General features: G+C 38.5%; 1 protein-coding gene across 7 annotated transcripts in view; it reads left to right on the top strand.

Annotated features, from left to right (window-relative positions):
* MYO16 (myosin XVI) overlaps positions 1-16,492 on the top strand; it is a 356,972-nt gene that overhangs the window by 74,563 nt on the left and 265,917 nt on the right. The window lies entirely within an intron of this gene.

Here is a 16,492-nt window from a genome sequence, read left to right on the forward strand (position 1 = left end):
ATGAGAATCACTGTGAGTTTTTCATTAAAAAAAAAAAAAAAAAAAAAAAAAAGCCAGTGATGACTACTTGCAATGTTCGCTGCATTGGTTAGAGGTCAGGGATGAAAGACATGTACAGCAGAGGGAAAGGTGATGTACAACTCGATAGTCTTCACAATATTGTTTATTTCCACTTCTTCCAATTCAAGATTTTGTAGTGAGAGGTTTCTGACTAAATCAGTATATTTCACCATACAGCATTTCTCCTTCCAAATAGCATGCTTTAGAAGAGGTGCTGGCTGGAGGACTTTTTACTGCCTGTGCTTCTCTGTACAGAATTAGCCAATTTGCTTCCACCACCACTTGTAATTAGTGGAGGAGAAACCCACATTAGTGTTCCTCCTCAAGCCTTCCCATTTGACTTCACATGCCAGTAACTGTTACTGATGCTTGTGTTCAGTGGAGTGCCAAATATGTGTCAGGGCTGACCTTTGGTGGTAGCACCAGTGATGCTCTGAGATCTGCTGAGGGCACCTGAACCTTGTGGGACATTGAATGAGTCTGCACACCCCCACTTTGTGTTTAGTCCATTTCACTAATGATTTCTGTGTCAGAGGAAAAGACATTGGACAGAGGGCATATGTTTGCAGAGACTACTGTCTCTAGGTCTGTTTTGGGGAGGGAGGATATCTAAAAGCTAGAAACTAATAGCACTTGAAAGCTGGTCTTTTATGAACTGTAGTGGTATCTGCCTGGCTTTTACATGTGTCTGCACATTGTGTTTTGATCTCTGTGGACAGGAGTGAGGAGATCTGAACTGAGAAGGTCTGTATGTATTCTTCTTCTAGTGCCTTAGTTCAGTTTTACTAATATTTTCTTCATTGCACTGCTCCCATTGGGATGCTGTGGAAACGAGATGTACTGTCACCGTCTTCTCGTAGCAACTCCCAGGTTGTAAGCAACCCAAGGCAGTCTGCTCTCCTGCCTACCTAGGCAAGGCATCTGTGTGGTCACAACAGCAACGTATGCCATCTTCAAGCAGCACAAGCAGCATTTCAAATGTGAGCAGTGTGCGCCTGTCTGGTCGAGCAGCTCATGTTGTCATTGCTGGTGTCCATATCTCTTTGCGGCCTAGAATCGTCAACACTGGGAGCTGGCAGTCTTGCCAGTCTCCTTGGCAATTAGCTTAGAGCGCACTGGTACGTAGGAGAGTACCACATGGTATCTACCAGCTGCAGGGTACCATTTTATCTCAAAGATTTGTGTGACAGACTGTGCAAATGAATGTTAGTTTGCAAATTAAATGGCACCTTCCTGCTAACTTCTCTCCCCAGTATATCTGGCTATAACATTAACGTCATCATTTATATGTTATGGCTCCTGTGCTCTGGATTTCTTCTAAGAGGTCTCCAAAGGTAATAAGGAAAACACTGCTTTTGTGAGGAGGTTTGAATTAATTGTTCAAGAGTCTGATTCCCACTGTAAATGTGATCAAAACTGAGCGTCAGAATCTACTTCCATTGGTTTGAAATTCCTTTTACATCCTTTGTAGGCATTACAAAAAATTGAATTGTTTTGTTAAAGTCCAGTACTTAGAGTTCAAGGCTGGAGTTATTAACTAGATGCTTATTGGTGAATTTAGTTCAGAACATGAAACAAGATAAAAGGCGAGTCTTACAAATCTCCTCAACATCCAATCCATATTAACCCCAGCACATGAATATACGGTCAAGGATATGTCTGTGGAAAAAATTACTTAGAGTAGAAGATGCTATGGAAGATTTGGCCTTTAAATGTTGTTCTATCTTTGAAGGATAACCTATACTGAATTATTCCTTCTTTTCACTGTTTCCTACTGTAGTATTTAAAAAATCCATATACCACAGTCATTTTTTTTTTCTTACATTAAAAAATAAAAGTCTTGACTTTTGTCTGCAGTGCCAGAGACCTTAATCACGTACTTTGTCTTGAAAGGCAAAAGCTAGCAGTAATAGGGATGTCATCTTGAATATTTTTCATACTAATTCACAGAATATTCGGTAATAAAATTATCATGGTATTTATGAATAAAAGAGTAAATTCTTTGAATTGTTCTTATGATTTCCATTTTATTTAATTTCACCCCCACTTTTTCATAGCTAGCTATTTCAATATATTTTCTGTTTCACTAAAGTTATTAACTGCTAGAACTCAGCACAGTTGGATGAGCATTTCAACCATGGCTTTGTCAGTTTCCTTTTCACCAGGGTTGTAGATAGGCTGAATTAGCACACTCCAAGATATTTTCAAGGAAAGAGGCGTATCATCCCATAAGTTCTTGCTTAGCACTTTGAATTCAGTCTGGGTTCTTTTGCTAAGTAATTCAGCCATTCTCACCTCACTCAGAGTCTTCTATGGCTCCAGTCTTGTGCCACAGCAATAGATCTGCCTGAACTGTATGCATCTTGGAAAAGGGTCAGGGAAGATGTGATGTGATACATTAGTTTTAGTTTACAGAGAATGGTGTCTAGAACTCGATTCTCCCATGGATGAAGAGGCAATGCAGGGAGAGAAACACGTGATACATTCGTGTCAGCTTTCTTACACTGAGGCATTCTGCGGAGATTCCATCTTTGTTCAGTGTGGTGAAGTTCCATAGCTTAGACTGATTAAGAAAGGGAGCCTGAAAAGAAGAACTGGGCGTCCCCTAAAAGAAAAAGAAAACACTTGCCCTTGTGGCAGTGTGTTCAGAAATGTGCGGTGACCTAAGTGAAGGTGACACGTGGGTGCTCTGTCACACTATGCCTTTACTGAAGTGAGAAAACTGCTGAAGTCTTCAAAGTATGTTCTTCTTTCCATACTTTTGTTCCAGGGTTAAGCTGGACATGGTATTCACTTTTGTAGTGCATTTTATGATGTCCCAGAGAATTCTCATGCCCTCTTGGTTATATGCAGAATCTAATGCCAACAAGAAGCTCAAGATACAAAGAAGTGGAATTTATGATGGTAAGAGGAAGATGTGCTTATAGAAGCAAGATGTCCAGTATACTGGCCCTTATTCAACAGTCATCTCTTTAGCTGAAGATGGTGTTTCATGGTGATGTCAGCTTAGTAATACGTGGCTGCAGGGAAAAGTTCTTTTTCCTTGTATATGCTTATGGTTAATGCTTATAAGCTTAAGGTTAAGCTTATTATTGAAGTGAGATGTCTAGGACAACTGCTTAAAATGAAATTGGAAGAAAGAGATGAGGGTCGTCTTCCCTGGGAATCCAGAGAGAGAAAGAGAGGATCAGTTGTGTGTGCCTGACCACTGATTGCAAGGAGATAAGGTCTTGCAGTACTTATTTATTTATACCCTTGAGATCTTGGATTCATGTGACGCAGACTAAAATTCAACTTTATTTTTTTTATTTGAGTTAATTTTATACCTAAATATGAAAAACTTAGAAATGTGGATGACATGAAAGAAGTAAAAAGTACCTTTAATATCTGTATATAGACATGGGAAGTAATATTTAGAAAACTGTACTTTGGGCTGATAAGTAGCCCAATTATCTTTGTGCTTTTGTAATACTGATGATTTAATAATTTGTCAAGTATGCTTCCAATAGAATAAAATGTTCCTAATGGTAGCAACTCATTTGGAGATTTTAAGGAGAAGATTGAATATAAATTGGTTTTTTTGAAGAATACAGTCTAAAGTAACAGAGAAGCAATATTAACTTGAACAATTGAAAGCTACATTAGGCCAACATTGTACAAAACTAAGAATAGGTTCTATTTATAATATTCTTCACGAATATTACAGTCATCTCCCAAATAATTTCTACTTGAACATTTAGTTTCCCACTATAAAAACACTGCCAAGAGGGGAAGCGTCAGCATTTTCTGTGGAAAATTTTATTGTGAACTTGTAAGGAAATTGCAAGGAAATCTCTTACATTTTTGGTACTTGGGCTGCTTATGTTCCTATAATGTAGGGGTTCTGCAGACCAAGAAGAAAAATAACCATCCTGAAAAGAGGATGAAAGAAGATTGCAAAGGTCAAAGTATCATACTCACCATACTGCACAGCATGCATGAAAACTCAGAATTCTAATGCTACAATTTTGAGACGATTACTGCAAGAATAAAGGTGAGCAAAAAATAACCAATGTCTATTTTCACATGTGAAGAAGAACTTTTTCTTACAAAATTAGTGAGAACTTTGAGGCCCAGGAACTTATTTTCATTCCTGAAGTAAATTCTTGCTCCAAATCATCATAATACCTTTTCTTTCTCTTTTCAGACAAACTAATAGACTGTACTGTGGTATATTTTGCACAGTTTGTAAATTGTTAAACCTAACGGAGAGTATCTATAGATAATAAAATAAATACAAGCATTTCCACCATACAAACATAAAGCAAATAAAACTCTGAGTTAATGTAACTCTAATTTGTTTTTAAACAAATTAAAATCGGTTAAGTCAATGGGATTTTTGGTTTGGGAACAAAAAAAAAAAAAAAAAAAGAGTTGTTCTAATGCAAATTTTATGATATATCATGGAGGAGTATATCACCAACATTAATAGGTTAGGATACAATTAATACTAAATATAGTATCTTAGAAGGTGTATTTTCCATTTGTTTAATTTCAAGCAACTGCCTTCATTGGAAACAACAGCATACCTGATAAAAGAGGTCTTCAAATTCTAGTGTTTTGATTGCTGGACTCACTCTCCGATAACAGATGACATGGGTCAGTCTGTTGTAATCTGGAAAAACACAAAAAATACTCCAGTGTCATTCTTGTTTGCTGAAGTACAGCTGTCTGTGACAGGTTTCCACATTCGTAAGGTGGTGCAGAGAGCTGGCATGTAGTCCATTTTAATCTGTTTTTACCCTCTAAGAAGGGAGCTGGCAAGGCGTGTGGACAGGAGAGCATGGCACGTGAGCATATAATTTATTAGCATGTTTTTGTCGAGGTAGAATCCAGACATTCCTGTCAGGTTTCAACTTGGTATGTGCTTGCCTGTACTTCTCAGTTGACTGTAAAGCAGAAAATGCTATTCTTGGGAAGAAGGAAAACCTGGGATCAGCCATCTTATTCTGAATGCTTCTCTATGCAGTGAGACTTTTCAGAAGAAATTGAAGTTGTATTCTGAGTATAGACAGATGATAGATCTGGGCCATAGCACCCCAGGCTGATGGAGTCCTGCTGTGGTAAATTTGAGGCAAATCCTGTTATGAAGCATGACATATGAAATATATATGAGACCTTGTAAAAACTTCTTTTGAAAATGGAACAGTCTATTAAGGTCATTCTTGAAAGCTAATCAATGGATTTGGTTCCTACACAAGAAATCAAACCCATACAAAGGCTTTTCCTAGAGAAGTTTTGTAAATGTTGCATCTGCATCTAAGCTGAGGATAAGGAAGAATGGAGGCAGGCATGCCTTTTTGTTCAGTCTTTGTGGAGGGGATTGTATTGTTGTCTGTACGTAGGTTATTGCAGGAGGTGCTTTGGAAGCATGTGGAATCCCTTGCCCAGTACTCTTATGTGAAAGAGGAGAAAACATATTAAGATTGCAGATGAAGTGTATGCCTTGCTCTTTGGGTGATTTACTTTGCTTACAGTCATTTTATTTAATAAGTTGTGTTACTAATGTTAGTTATGGTAGTAGTATGTATAAATCTTATAAATGTTTATGAAAATGAAACTCTAAATGGTATACTTTCTCCAGATGACTAATAAATATATAGATGCACTGTGTCTTTGAGAGACATTTTTTCTGTCTTGTAGTAATGTTGGAGCTGCAATAATAATTTGATTTCTATCTCGAATTTTTGAATAGCTTTGAAGCTTTGTATATTTGTTGAGATTTTTTTCTTTTTTATAAGTGAAGAAACCTAAAGTTTGCTGTAGTGCATTGACGCTGTCTTCTTTTGGTTTCTCTTATGAAACTGATCAGTTTTTGACCCCTGTTTTTCAGAAGACAAATGGGCTTTAACTTAGCCTAAAAGTGATACTGATATTCCATCTTCACAGTCAAGTTTGATAAAGGGATTCTTTGCACTTCTTTACTTATTTTATATGCCTTCATATGACCACGCTGTGGCATTTGACTATAATGCTAAGTGGTATATGTGGAAGGTAGCCTTAATACTAAGAGAAACTCTGTTGTTGGGATACCTGCTCCACCTGCTTTAAATTTCACTCATGGATAAAGATCCAGCTGAGGCTAGCAGGAGTGCTTGCTATTTGAACCACAGCCTAGGCTACTTCGGCTATGCCCAATAGCCAACCCTACTATGCAAGGGAGAGTCGTCTTTTGAATGCCATTGTATAATTCTGCATACCAGAAATTGTCGCAGTGGTTGCTTCCCTGCTTTGTTGGAGGATTGTCTTTATGGAAGTATGCAGGGCCATCCAGAGATGCCAGAGCTAACTGAGCTGCCCTAAGTGCCCCAAACTTCTATGCCTTTATTGGTGCTGTTGGATGGCTCTCTGGTCAGTATGCTCAACTAGGGATTTTCCAGTCTCGTGTGGCAATCTCATCCATGTGTGCTATTTGTACCTTGGTACTATGTCAAAATTTACACTTTATTAAACTATCTCAATTGTTGCAAATTCCCTTCCTTTTTATGCTATACAACTTTCTTTTTCCCTTTCATCCTTCAATTTTCTGTTAACTTCTCTCCTTAGTCACTGCTTGGCTAAGCTATGCATATTTAATTCTTTTCATCTTTCCTCATAAATCAGTCCCTCAGGCCCTAGAACCGTTTGTGGTGGTTTCTTTTGAACTGCTCCAATTTGATTGTCTAGAATTGAGTACAATATTCCAGACAAGTTGCCTTTCTGCAGAAGGGAGGGTCTGTTTCCAATCCCTTTGCTGTTTGAAAACTCTGATGGCAGTCCCTTGATGTACACTGACCAATGGTTTGAATATTAGCTCTGAAGCAGAGTTTTTGTTAGCTCCTCTGTACTGTAAACTAGTTTTCCATCTGCTTTTACTTTGCAGTAATCTCTGTAAATGATGAGATTGTATGTAGAGCCACAGTTCATTTGGCACAGGATTTCCTTTCCTGTGTGCTTGCCAGTCCATACACTTGGGGTCTGTCAACTACTGTTTCCTTTTGTAGCTTTTGACTATTTGTGATGTATGATGCTGAATATCCTTTTTGTCTCTATCCACATGTACTTTATTTTTTAAAAAAAGCCTAACTTTGCTGCACTTCTTTGAACTTCTGGTTTATGTCTTTTTTTCTTTTTTTTTTTTTTTTTTTTTTTTTTTTTTTTTTTTGCCTATGTTTTTTGTAATTCTCACATTCTACAAGCTTGTTTATCCCTGGCACATCTGCAGCCTAAATAGTGGTATCTATTTGAGAGTGTCTGAGTGTCTGTGAAATAACTACTCCAGGACTTGAAACAATCGTAATTTCTGTTTCTTTTTTCAGATGTTTTCAACTTAGTTCTTTCAGTTAAAACTGTAGCATAAAACCTTTTGAAGTGTAACTGCTGTAATTTTTTGCTTCCTTTCACCTACATGTTAAATTGACCCTTCAAAGTTCCAGATTTACAAATAGCAGCAACAATCTCGACAGTGTTATTCATCACTCTGTGATCTGAGTGTCCTTGTTCTTTGTAGCAAGCTCTTTATATTTCCTGTGATGACAGAGAATATTCCAGAGCATCGGTTCCCAAATGCAAATCCTTCCCTTCTCTCTTTCCCATATCCCAAGAGTGGAATAGAGATGAATGCATTGCTACATTTCCATTTACTGCACTGTAAGGAAAGAACTCTTATCTTCACAGCTTAGTTACAATGTCAGAAGTTTTGCATTGCAGCCAAATAAAAGACAACCAGGTCTCTTCAAAGACTAAGAAGAGATTTTTTTTTTTTCTTTAGAGGATTTTCTATCTGTCCCCCCTCCTTTTTTTTTTTTTTTTAATTGTCATTTAAGCCCAGATCATTTTTTCTCTTCTTATGCCCTTTGATTTGGAGCTTCTTGAGTTTTACTTATTGGTTGTTTGACTTTGAGCAATTTAGATTATTAAAATATGGCCAAATATGCTGATGTTATTTTCTCATGGGCTTTGTGAGCGACAAGCCTTATGAAGTGATTTGTGTTAATCTCAAAGTATAAATTTCTTTGTTTTGGAAATCCCAAATAAGGAGTGGCATAAATTCTATGAATCTCCCATTTATTTCCATAAATACATACAAAGAGCACAATAACACTGTTTGATAGAGCAAATTCTCAGCTTCAAAACACTCTTTTTCAACATGGTCACCACCACTAGCTGTGCATTCTCACCAGCAATGGAGAAGAGCCCGCTTGTGAAAATCTGCACTAGCAAAAGTGACTCACTGTCACTGTCACCATTGCTGAAATGCACCAGCCATGACCTCGCTATGCTCACATCCACTCTTCAGTCTCCATTAGCATTCATCAAGTGCTGATGAATGTCAGCGGGTGCTGTTTTTTCTGCATGGAGGAATTCAGTGACATACCTTTGCTTCATCCACAGTTCCATGTGAGATGCCATTGTGTCAGAGTGCCCCTCTGCTGCCATCTGTCAAATGGCAACAAAATGTAATGGAATATTGATGGAATGAATGTTGGTGGAATATTGGTTTAACCTCTGTTGCCACACCACCAACATCCACCTCTTGTCATGGGCCATCAGAATAAAATAGGAGGCATTACTTTTGGAACAGCCTTCATGGAGATGTATTAACACCATCGCCACCACAAACACACAGAGCAATCATTGAATTAGATTACTTACTTTCTGAATTTACTCTGAACTCTCTTGGAGTTAAGTCTCTCTTGGAGTATAAGTCTCATGGAAACTCGTACTATTTGAATTAAAATTATAAAGTTAACTTTCAGAATCATACAGGTGTATTTTGCTTTGATTTTTCCAAAGGAAAAATGTCAGATTATACTACCTATATGAATCTTTTCTAGTTTTTGTTCCTATCATAATTTCCAAACCTGTTGGGCACTTTAAAAAAAATGTCTCGTAAAGCAGATTAATTGTGACATAATTTATTCAAATGACTGAGCAGTGTTTGGAACTGCATTTCCTAAGAATGAGCTACAGCTATTTCCTTATGCTCTGAACTGATGATGTTGCTTTTCTACCGTATGGGTATCTGGGTTAGCCTAATAACCGTTAAATCTCTTGTCACAGAAGATACCACATAGTCTTGAGTATGTTGCAAGGATGTTAAATCCTATGGTGAGGAAGTTCCCTCTTCTTCAAGTGAAATACATTGCCATACAGAATTGCCCTTTGCACTACTTACCTTGCTGTCAGCAGAAATAAAGTTAAGGTGGTTAGGCAACATTTATGGAAAATGCTTTGAAGGAACTGTCTATGCTTTGTGAAGAAAAGCGAAAGGCATTCAATTTGATTGTCTACAAGACTGTTATTTAGCTCTCTGGCTCAATTTTCAATAGTTCTTTGTCTGTGATAGAGGCTATGAGTAGTATCTGGAAACCACTCCCAATAGGCAGTATGGATGATATGGCCATAGGTCCAGTCTTCCATCTATTTCATCAGGCTTTGTAGCCTCAAATACCATTGCCTTTCTTCACATTTTCCTACTGCTTACTAGAACATTCACATGCACCTTTTGTTATAATATTCCTTTCTGACATGCTGCAGTGCAACCAGCAATTCAGACACTGTAATTTAAAAGCTGTAAAAGAGGTAATTGTTTTACCTCACAGTAGCAAAGCATGATACACACAGGAGAATGAGGGCAATATGCTGTACAGTCTAGATATGTTTTGTTTGTTTTCCGTGAACCTTCACCATGTGTACATGAGACAGTATATACCACTTTACTGGAGAAGCAGAGGTTGCTCCCTGTCCTTCCTTTATGTATTAGGCATTGGCTTTATTAAAGCTAACAGTTAGAGGATGAGCAGATTGTGCCTATTCATTTTGTTTGCATTCCTGCAATTTCTGGATATGATCCACAAATAAGAACTACTGCTGACAGCTGCACACGCTTTCTCCCAGACCATTTGGACTTGTGTGTTCCTTGTGCTTATAGAAGCAAAACCAAATAGTAATGATATTTTTTTCCTAAAATTGGGAAGAAGCCCTACCTAAGCATGTGCATCAGAAGCTGGTGTTTTATTACACTGAAGGACAATGCATGGGCAGGCAGTTTGCCTGTTTACTAGATAGTCTGGCATGCAGTTAATTACATTTACCTAGCACATACAACATCCGTATGTTACAGACTGCATGATGTAAATGACAAATGACAGTGCAGAGCCCTCTGGTATATTTTTAGTTCCTTATTATTCAGGTTCTCCTCTATTACTACAAAGGCAAAATCCCAAACTGGTTGGTTCTCTGATTTAAATAGAATAAATTTTTGGAGAATGCTGCTGTAACTTCACTGAATGGCTGATAGATAGAGTCTATTACAAAGCCTACAGAATTGATTAATAGTGTCTGATAAGCAACTTTTCCATGGGATCAAGCTAGAAATTGATTTCAGTTCCTGCTTACCAGTCCAGTCACATTGAAAGGCTCTTGAAGAGTGGCAGTGGGGTTTTACAGGAGGATACTTTCTTGAATATGCTCAGGATTGTTCTTTAGCAAAGACAGTTAGGTGTTCAGCAAAAAACAAGAAAGCTTTCGATGTTTTGTCGTTTAAGAAGTCTAACTTTGCAGTTACATTCAAGAGAGGCTCTATAGAGCCAAGAATGGGAAAACCAGACCAGCTCCTTTGCTGACATGCAATTTATTCTCGAAAGATTTGGTGTTAATAGAATTCTTTAGGTTTGTTACAAGGGAAATAGTTGATTTTTATACCACTTCCTTATGATTAATTCCTTGGGGATGGAAAGGGGAACCAAGAAAAGAGAAAAGGAGTCAGCCCATTGCTGCAGTGAATGCAGCGTTGCTGACCTGATGGAATTGCTTCAGCTGTTAGAATTGGGCTGAGTGGTTAAGAGGACTGTGTTTCATTTACAGCTTAATAAACGTAACGAAGAGGCTGTTCAAATGGTGAGTCATTTTCCCTACACTGAACGAAGAATTTTTCAGAGCCAAGTATTTGGATACCAACCTTAACATTGCAATTTGATTTGGATTTAAATTAATCTAGCCTCTTGAATCTCTAAGATCCCTAGATGCATAATAGCGTTTGGTTTTTGAAAAGGGCATTTGTAATCAAACACATTGATCTGTAGTCCAGACACCATAACTTCAGTTAGGCTTTTGCATTTGTATCACTGATTTCACGTGGAATTCAGTTCAGTTGCATAATTATGCATAAATTAATTTTTCCATTTTAATGTAATGAATTTAAATGATATGTGTGATCCCTGGAGGTATTTAAGAGGTGAGTGGATGTAGTATTTAAGGATGTGGCTTAGTGGTGGGCTTGGTAGTGTTAGGTAATACGTGGACTTCAAGATGTTAAGAATCTTTTCCAACTTAAGCGATTCTGTGGCTCTGTGATTTTCGTGCTGCCGACAATACTTAGGGAAGCCATCGTGTATAACAATAAAGTGCATTATTGGAAGGGTCATTCCTATAGTTCCTGGTCTTATTTCTGTTATCAAACATGGGGTGTAAGTTAATGCAGCTTTCTAAAGCTGATAAAGCTGTGCTGATTTCCACCATCCTTGTATCTGATTCTGTAAGTATCAAACTATTGCTGCTCACTGCATGCTTTTGTTATATCTCTTTATTAGTACTGGGAATATGTTTAGCTGGCCAGCTCTGGAAGTGTTGTGTAATAATTCAAGTATTCATCAGAATTTGTCTTTTTTCCGTTTTGATGAATGTTTGTCTCTTTGAACAATTTACTGAAGTTGATATAATTTTCAAGTACTTTATCTTTCTGAAAAGCAGGACTACTTCAGGTATCAAAATGGGAATGTAGATGTTTAATTGTGGTTACAACAGGAACCCAGACAGAACACAGTGTGTTTTGAAGGGTTTTATTTCCCTTTTTCCCTTAATGATATCAACATGCTTAAATAATATTGTTTGAGTCTTGAGTAGGTACATTCTTGGAATCTCATGTTGCCATTTTTTTGAGGTAGTTTTAACCCTTCTGCAGTGTTTCTTTCCTTTAAAGACCATAGTCTTTCAATTTTTTAGGGTGGTTGGATTAACGATTTAGATGCCAGAGTGAGTGACTAAAATAAAATGAGAAGAAGCCATAAGAGCAGGAAATATAAAGGCAAGAGGTATCATCATGGATTCTGGAAAGAGATATGGCAGGTGTTCCTATGTGCCATGTAGTTACTTGGGCTCAGGTCACCTCGGAGATACAGAAGAAAATGCCTGTAGCGATCACATTGTTCTTTCTGTTTATATCCCATCATCCTCTCCAAGTTCTTCATGTTGCTCATGGACTGTTGTTTGTGATGCCAAAAATGTTCCTTCTCTCACCTTCCCCGTAAGAACCAGTAACAATTCAGAGCAAACAATTCCTCTTTACTCAGAAATCTATTGTTTGTACAGGCAGGATCAAGCTTGTGATTTGTGGTGTCATGAAATAGGCACTTTTGCCAATTGTGAGTAAATTGCTACAATTTTTTATCAACAGGCTGTTTTGTAGCCATAATTCTTCTCTTTGTAATGGTTCAAGGTGGAATCAGCAAAGCGTCTCTACAGTAGCAAGCATCCTTTATATAGATTTTATTTTCTATTCTTTACAGGCTTCCTTTGTCCTGTGCTAGCTAACAACCATTATGATACAATAAGGGATTTCTGTTTTCCGTAATTCCGTTTTTCATAAAAGCTTTTACATTGTGTGATTGTATGTAAGATGCAGGCTTTAAAACCAGAGATAAATCAACAGTCATGTTTTTTTTCTAGTTGTTTTGGTCCAGAGCATCTCAGTAAATAGATCAGACCCCACTAAGCTTTTTCGGAGTTTCGATGGAGACGTTGTTAATGAGTTATTCAGTGCCATCTGCCATGACGGTCACAGTGACCTTATCAAATCACTCTACACAACTGTAATTTGTCATACACTGAGGCAAGAAGAAACACATGAAATAATCTTCAAATGTACTGTCATAGTGATATCAACTCTTTCTCTTACCTGCAACCTTTTCCTCACATTACCACACCGCCTCCTCAGTAGCATTCAGAAAGAGCTCTGAGATTATGCTTTACAAAAATCTTGTCCAACTTGAATGGGTCCCATATGAGCTTCTTGTGTAAGTTTAGCCTATTAGCTTGTACTGCTTTTCTTGTATATGGAAGAGAAGAGGATGGACAGACGTGCTGCACATGGTGCCTTTAGGAGGCCCTAATAGCTTCTCAGCTACAAACAAGGCAAGTTGTTAGTCCATAAGCAGTTTACATCTGCCTAATAAAATTGTGGATTTTAGCAGTTATTTTTTCCTGGAGGCCTTTTAAACAACTGAAGCCATTGGTTCTACTGGCACCGTTAAATTATGGCAGAGTGGTTGGCATAATTTGAATGATAGAGCTTAATCCTGATTATTGGAACAACAAACTTTGAGCCATTCAGCAAGGGAAGTACGTATTTTGATGCCCAAGGGCAGAATAACCCTGTGAATTGGTGTGGGCTGGGAGCCAACTGATTTGAGTTGCAGCTCTGCTGAAGAGGATGCAAGGATTACAGCAAACAGGGTTGACTGGGAGCCAGTCCTGCACTTGAGATGCAAATAAGGCAAACCACATGCTGGGGTATGTTAAATAGATGGTGGCTAGCGGATTGAGAGAAATAATTTTCCCGTTCTACTGGGAGCTAGTGAAGCTGCACTTGCAATATGTCACAAGTCTTACCCAAGTATGAGATGGTCGTTGTTGCTGTCATGAATGTGGTGGTTTTACCCTGATGGATAGCTAAATTCCACCATACATTCTCTCTCTCACTTCCACTCCATAAATGAAGAGAGGGAGAAAATGTAATGGAAAAGGGCTCAAGGGTTGAGATGAGGATAGGGAGATCACTCACCAGTTACCAGCATGGGCAGAGCAGACACACCATAGGGTGGTTGTTATGATTTACTGTGTATTCCTAACAGATCAGAGCAGTGGGAAACTAAATCAAATTAAAAACACTTTCTCCACCCACTTCTACTTCCTCTCCCCAAGCAGTGTAAGGGGATGGAGGCTGCTATCAGTCAGTAACACTGCTTCTGTCTATGCCCACTCTCTGCCCTTGCTCCACATGGATCTCTCCCACAGTGCCTTCCTTCTTGAATGGATCCCCATGGGCTTCCCACAGGCTTCAACTCTGCCAGCTTCAACTCCCAAGAGAGCTCTGTACCATGTGGCCTACCCTTAAGGCATTGCTTCACAAGGATCCCCCCAGATGGGGAGCTCTTCCAGCCCTCCTGCCCTATTGCAGGCCCCTCTTTAGGACTGCAGCTCCAGCCGGTGCTCTCCATGGGCTGAACCACTTTGAGGCCTCATTCATGGCTGTACTATGGAGAACTGCTCTCCGAGGTGCCCATGGGCTGCAAGGAACTGCTGCTCCACACCCAAAGTACCTCTGCCCTCCTTCTGCACTGACCTTGGTGCCTGGAGGGATGTTCTTCTCACATGGGGTAGATGCTGGGCTCTACTCATGGAAGCCACACCCTGCAGCCCCTCTGCTACCAAAATTTGTCATGTAAATCCAATACAATGAAGTAGCAATGAACGGCTGAAAGGCATTTATGAGAATCTTCTCTTAACTTTCCCCAGCCATTCAGTTTGCATTGCCAAACATGGCTTAACACAGCATGCTGATTTTCTTTCTTAGGCTGAGAGCCTGGCTGGTAGGCAGTATACCCAAACCATTAAGGGATAAACATAGAGTTTTACAAGCCAAAAATACTATGTGAGCTTAAGGCATGGGTACTAAAATACTTTATACAAAGCAGAACAATTATGAATGAGAAGATTTGTAGTTCACTGATTCAGTTTCCCTCATATGGTGATAGAAAGGAGATGCGGTCACAAACTGGCTCACAAATTGAACCAGTCTGAATGCAGGTCTTCACTGAATGCTTTCATCTCGTCTGGAGAAGTTGGGAATGAAGTTTCGTCTTCTGAAACTTTACGGGTACCCTTTGATTTCCTTGTTGTGTCTGACATGCTTGGAAATGAAACATATCATTTGAAACAAAACTTTCTAGCTCAACTTATACAGAAGGAGTTCTTCTGATGTGCAAAAAGTGAATTTTGGCTTAATACAAGCCAGTACTTGTTTCCAGTGTTTTATTTTGACGAATCATTTCCTTGTAGCTAGAAGGGTGTGCTAAGAAAAGAACAGAGATTATAGGAGGGGAAAGAGTAGCTTATTGTAAAAATCAGTTGACTGAACTTGATCTGTAAAATTATTTTCTATGTCTGCTTGTGTCTTGGAGTTTCTCAGCAAGAAACTTTGGGCTCTGTCTGCGTCTTTGATACTATCACATAACACCATGATAACATATTATATACAGCCCTATGTCTTCAAAGCAAAACAAAACTTAAAGTAAAGAACATAGATGTCTTGCATTGGACATCCAAAATCAGTGATTTAAAAAGAAAACACTTATGTTTCAGTTGTTCAGTAGAGAAGATGTGTAATAACACGCCTTTATCCCTCAATTTTTTAAGAAAATATGCATTTTTGAAGCGTTTGTGTGCTGCGATGATTATAAAAGCCTGCCAGGAAATTATTAATTTTGCTTTCAGAAGAGGGTTTGTATGTAGATAAAGTTTATGTCAAGCAACAAGGAGAAAATAAAATGGTTCTTTAGTCAGCACCACCCAGCTAGTGAGCTAGTGCAAGTGTGAGGTAGGAGTCCATTGATGATTTAACTAAATATTTAGCAAAATGGGCAGACAAAAGCCTGTGTTCCCTTCAAGAGATCTTCCATCAAATTAGGGTGGGAAAACCTTTCTCATCTGGGCTGCTCGTAGTTCTTAGAAATGAGAAATTTGGGCACCTAGCTGCCATTTGAAGAAAAGTTTAGTATATACATAATGTAGAACATTAGAATCAGAAATGGTTGAGTGTTCTCCAGCCAGCTCTTCGAGCTGTTTTAGGGTATGTTAATGACTTCCTCGCTGATGTATTAGATGTGAATTGACATCCAAGGAGTCAGGCAATAAAGTTATCTGACGATCCCCTAGTCTGTGATGAGCATAGTCTGAGTTAGGTGAAGGTTCCAGTACCTTTCCAGAAATTGTACTTCCAGTACAATTTCATTAGAAGATTCCATTTGGAATCTTTCTTTGGAACCTTCATTTTGGAATTGGAATTGCTCTTTGCAATGCCAAAAAAAAAAGAAAAAAAGCTACCACAAACTACCACTGCTACCACCAAAATTCCTCTTTTATTCACACAGTTAGGAATCCAGAATGGTTTTAATGTTTTTAATAGGAAGTTGCCTGAAGACTAACTGCATGCTGATGTGCTCATTATAATTATGATAGGATGATTTTTCTTCTCACTGAATAGCAGGTATTTGCTAACCCAAAGCAAGATGAATTAAATGAGGCTGTTTGTAGATCACACTGTCAAGTGGGAGGAGTTCATTTGACAAACTAA

The sequence above is a fragment of the Meleagris gallopavo genome, chromosome 1 (assembly GCF_905368555.1).
Source record: "Meleagris gallopavo chromosome 1, MGAL_WU_HG_1.1, whole genome shotgun sequence".
NCBI lineage: Eukaryota > Metazoa > Chordata > Aves > Galliformes > Phasianidae > Meleagris > Meleagris gallopavo.